This window comes from Merops nubicus, unplaced genomic scaffold (genome assembly GCF_000691845.1).
Source record: "Merops nubicus isolate BGI_N331 unplaced genomic scaffold, ASM69184v1 scaffold15821, whole genome shotgun sequence".
Classification (NCBI taxonomy): Eukaryota; Metazoa; Chordata; class Aves; order Coraciiformes; family Meropidae; genus Merops; species Merops nubicus.
In genome coordinates, this window is record NW_008589176.1 from 90,348 (window position 1) to 95,915 (window position 5,568).

General features: G+C 41.4%; 1 protein-coding gene across 1 annotated transcript in view; it reads right to left on the bottom strand.

Annotated features, from left to right (window-relative positions):
* Positions 1-2,062, bottom strand: part of UBE3A (ubiquitin protein ligase E3A) — a 49,167-nt gene extending 47,105 nt beyond the window's left edge. Inside the window, exon 1 of the mRNA XM_008949513.1 lies at positions 1,973-2,062. The gene's annotated coding sequence lies outside the window, so the exon portion shown is untranslated. The remainder of the gene's footprint in view (positions 1-1,972) is intronic.
* Between the last annotated feature and the right edge of the window lie 3,506 nt (positions 2,063-5,568).

Genomic DNA, 5,568 nt, shown 5'->3' on the forward strand with positions numbered 1-5,568 from the left:
TGAACTGCAGCTGCTCCAAGCTGGGTCCCACAGAGCATACCAGAGCAGGAGAACACAAGCAGTGCCAGGGCCTGGCTGCCTGGACAAGTCTGGCATGTCTCAGCATCAGGCAAGCTTGGCAACATGCTAGAGGTAGCTCTTGGGCCTCCCCCTGCATGCAGCTCCTAAAGGTAAGGGAGTAGGGGTCTGTATTTGTTATTCTCATCTTTGATACAATGATTATCAAGGAAGTATCAACAAGTCCAAAAAGAGGTCCACCAAAGGGAGTAAGTAAGAGCATAGTCACCATGAAGGAAGACCAAGAACTAGCTTCACCCCAGAACTCTAGCTCAGTCCAGACAGCTGAAGTCCTGTCACCAGAATGAAAAGCAAAGCATGTGGAGTAGTCGCTGCCATGGAGGTCTGCAACAACCACCAAATCTACACACATTCTGTGATTTTCTACTTGTGATTTCACTAGTTGATGCAAGGCCCACCAAGAATAAATATCCATTTGGTTTCAAACTGAGACATTGTACCTTGTAGATACACTTTAATTTAGTTACAGCTTTGAAATCATGTCACACAAGGATTGAACACCAAGCCCCACGGTGGACTGGGAGGTGATGAAACAGCCAGCATGGCTTTACAAAGGCAAACCTTGCCTGAACAACCCAGTGGCCTTCTACGATGGAGTGACTGCTTCAGTGGACAAGGGAATGGATGACATCTATCTGGACTTCTGTAAGGCCTTTGATTGGTCCCCCACAACATCCTTCTCTCTAAATTTGAGATTACATGGATTTGATAGGTGGACTGTTGGGCGGATAAGGAATTGGCTTGATGACTGCATCCAGAGGATAGCAGTCAATAGCTCCATGTCCAGATGGAGATCAATGACAAGTAGTGTCCCTCAGATGACTGTATTGGCACCAGTGCTGTTCATCATCACCAATGACATATGGTGGGACTGAGCGAGCCCTCAGTGAGCTTGCAAATGACACCAAGGTGAGTGGCACAGCTGACAACTGAGGGAAGGCAAGCCATTCAGAGGGACCTGACAAGCTTGGGAAGCGGGACCATGTGAACCTCAGGAGGTTCAACAAGGTCAAGTGCAACGTCCTGCACCCAAGCTGGAACAACCCCCAGTATCAGTACAGGCTGGGAGATGAAAGGATTGAGAGCAGCTCTGCAGAAAAAGACCTGGGGGTACTGCTGGATGAAAAGCTGGATGTGAGCTGGCAGTGTGTGCTCGCAGCCCAGAAGGACAACCCTATCCTGGGCTGCATCAAAAGAGGCATGGCCCACAGGTCAAGGGAGGCAATTCTGCTGCTCTGCTCCACTCTGGTGAGACCCCACCTGGAACACTGTCCAGCTCTGGAGTCCTCAGCACAGGAATGACAGACATTCAGGAATGACCAGGTGCATAGGAGGGAAACAAAAATTGTCAGAGGGCTGGAATACCTCTCCTGTGAAAAAAGGCTCAGAGAGCTCAGGTTGTTCAGCTTGAAAAAGAGAAGGCTCCAGGGAGACCTTTCTGCTACCTTTATAGGCCCTCTAAGTACTGAAAGACAGGGAGAAACATTTTAGGAGGGCAAATTATTCTGTGAAAAAAAAGTAGTACCTTCCATATCAAGGAGACAACTGGTACATTAGTTGAACTTTGTGCTGAACCATCACTGCTGTAATTCAGCTCTGGGACAGTCCTACCATTGACATACTCTACACAAGATAATCATGTTTCTGAGAGAAAGTATGTGAACATAGAGCAAGTTTTTAAAACTACTTGGATGGATGGAAACAGTAATATTTTTTGAAGAAAAGCCTCAAACAGCTACATACTATGAATACCCTCTTCAAGCCACCAGATTACAACAGTAACAACAAAAAAAAAAGTCCAAAAAAGAATTTGCTAACTAGAAGTTTCTCTTAAAACACATATACCTCTAAGGTAACACAAGTTGCTTCAAAAGAAGCAAGTCACCCCTCTTACCTAATACAGAGAAGTGAAGGTCCAGAAGGGAGCCACCCATTTAGTTCCACTCAGCTGAACAACTGCAGCTTCTCCTAATTCTTCACCACTCTGTAAAACATGGGTAAAGAACCATGCAGGATGGTAACGGAAAGAGTATCAGTAAAGACTGAATTCCACTCCCTCCCTCCATTCAGCAGTTGTTGCAATACAGGGAAACAAGCTCAACCTATTAAAAGTAAGAAGTAGTTAATGCTTCCTTTAAGAGATTCATTCATAAGAGTATCTGAGAGACAGAACACTATGGTAATATTTAATTTATAATGTAATTTTGCAACCAGCAAGTTACTTTGTCAGTAAGTTCTGTCACTCCTTGCCACAAGAAGGTGGAACTACTCAAAAATAGCAATTTACAGTGCTATATGGTAACATATTACATTGCCAAGCATGAGTCCTGGATCTCAACATTATTTAACTTTTTTATATTACTCCCATGAGGTTATTTTCCTGATGAAATGTCTCAGCAGCTGGTACAGCTCCTGAAGTGTTGCTTCATAACAAAGTATTACCTTTACACTCTACTTGCTGACTTCCTACTAACCATTCAGGTATTTTACACACACATTACTACTCACACAAACCATTTTTTTCCCAAACTTTTATTCATGAGCAAAACAGCCTTACGAGGCTGTTAGGCACTGCCTGTAAATACAGGAAGTTAATGCAGTAAATGCTAAGGTCAAAGTATTTAAGGTGACAAAAGTCCCTTCAAACATGAGACTTGCTCATTGCTGTTGTCTCTGGGAACTAACTATTTAGCAAAGCTTACAGTAATCTCTTGGAATTGGGGGAGATTTATTTTTTAAACAGCAGATTCTAAATTAGTTCTTACAGACCCTGATAGCAAAGGTATTATCTCTCCTTTCACATACAAATCAGAATTTGATCAATGACTGAAAACCTTTCAACACTGCTTCTCTATAAAACTCATAGCTACCTAACATACACTAGATACTTTAGAAAAAGTGTAAAACATAGCTCCTTTGTTTAATAATCAATATCAATTAATTAACTAAAGTGAAGCAAAGACCTGGCCACAGTACCAGAAGCAACGACTGACACTGGAAATGAGATATATGGCTACATACTTTAGGAATCCTCTCCCCTTGTGCCTCAATGCATGTTCCATTTTTAAGAATTAGTGGCTTTTATCTTCCAGTGTATGAATACACTGGTGTGGGGAGAGAGAAAGAATTTCCTGCATTTAAAAAAAGATTAATTTGCTCTGGGTATTCACTAAGGAAACAGAAACAAAAGTAGCAGAGACAAAAAAAACTTACAACATGTATGCATATATATAAGAAAAACCTTCCCTGTATAGCAATACCTAATATGATGCATATTTACAAAAATGTAAACACCAAATTAATTCCATGACAAGTGTCATATCATGTACTATACTAATTATTATTTATACAAAATGTTATATGCTTAAACATGTTCACAATTAAACATGTTTATGACTATTAAAACTTGGCTCAAAGATATCTTCTCCCCCCAAGTATTTGGTTAAGTAGAACCTGTAAATTCATAGAGAACTAGGGAAGAACACGTCAAAGCAGCATATATTCATAATGTAATAACATGACTTTATACTGTGGTACATTTCAGATCTCTGGAACAGGTTTTCTCCTAAAAAAAGTGAAGTTAAATTAAAAGAGAACCTGTTTTATTCAGTTAGAACAGGGACGATCTCAAGGTGCTCTAACAGGGACTCTGACAAGCTGAGAACATTCCTAGATGTATTTAAAGCATATACAGTTTTAAGTTCTCTTCACAAAAGAGTCTTTAAGCAGCAGCAATAATTAAAAAAAAAGTTTTGCTTGCTATTAATAAAGGGTCAAACCCACACAGTATTAGATTTCTAAAAAGGACCTGGACTACCAGATCTAGGCTTTGAGATGCTGCTGGGAAGCATTTGATCACCTCTGCTTCTTCAAACCTGTTCTTCCTTCAGTCACTTCCCCACCCCGTCACACAATCATGACCCTAAAAACACCCAGGCAAATAAAACTTTTTTTTTTGTCCATCTAGCTCGGTGCTTTTAATTCTAAATTCACAGGAAATACTCAGGATATTGCAATGAGAAGTAATAGCAAACAACTCTGGTAAACAGAAAAAGAACTTGCTAATTCCAGTATGAAAAGAAAAGCTACATTACACTGCAAACATCTGGAGTGGTAAGGAAGGTATTCATAAAAGAGATGAAGTATCTGTAGTACTGCACTGAAATAATTTAAATTTAAGGTATTTTTCAGCCCTGTAAACCTAAGAAGTGGTCTAGCTTTTCTTCCAAGGTTCGTCTTTATTAAATCAACAGAACATTGAGGTTACGACAAGTCGTAAGGACTGCACACTGGATCTGCTTTAAAAGAGAAACCTGTGTGAGGAAAACTACTGAATACCTGTCATAATTTGGTAATACACACTTCCTATTTTTAATTCAACACACCTAAACTCTGAGTTTCACAGTATTTTCAAATTTTAAAAAAAGTACCCTGGACTGTTTCCAAGATGAAAAGGCATCTGTTACTTCGTGCCACCACCCAGACCAAACAGGTTGTGAGAACTGTAAAGACCATTTGCCAGCAGCTTTCAATTGTTATCAACAGGTACCTCTCAGCACCTCCACTATTCTCCCACCCCATCACAGATGTAGAACAATGCAGTTAAACCTATGGGTGTCGCTTGCCCCTTAGCAGGGAATCTCTCTCTAATGGCATGCTATGTGCATGAATTAGGAACTTAATCTTATCTTTTAGACCCCTCCCTTTGAAGCCAGTCAAAAAAAGCCAAAGAAATAAAAAACCCAAACCCCCAAACAATCTGACAACACAATCACACTGGGCTTGCTCTGTTAGGAAATCAAAGCTAGTATCTGGTACAATTTCCCACTAAAGAACTTTTTGGTAGATGTGCAAGAGGTATGGTAAAACTAACAGGCAATGCTGACTCCCACAGAGGCTCAGGTTTGCAGACTCCTACTAAGGTAGGGAAGTTTCCATACAAACACAGATGGACCACCCCTGAAATGACGTGTAAGACACAGGCTTTGTCCCGGAATCGGAACATCACTTACACAGAAGGAAACATCAACAAGTATTTCCCTTAACTGGAGGGGGAAAAAAAAAGTGTTAACTACAAATTTATAGATTACAGGTTCTTGGCACTGAAAGGAGAGTTGTGGAACATGTTTTGTTTCCTAAGCAGTAGCCACTTCTGAATGCCCATATCCCATCACCTTAGACATCTGACTTACAAATCGACTGTGAACAGTAACAACCCACAGAGTTCCTTTGAAAGAAATACTGCAGATTAAAACTTAAAACTGTAATCCAGAAAGCCCTGCAGTCAGAAGTGACAGATCGCACTTGTCAGCAAAGCTGCCCTTCCACGGGTTAGCAGATCCAACTTTTCAGGCTGGACATAAGGCAACACGAGCAAGCAAACGCACCTACTTTGTCCAGCAGGCCTGGCACACCCGTTACCTCCCCGTCGGCCTCGGCTGCTCGTGCCGGAGGCACCGACCGAGGAGCCCCGTGCCTGCCGCCGCACCG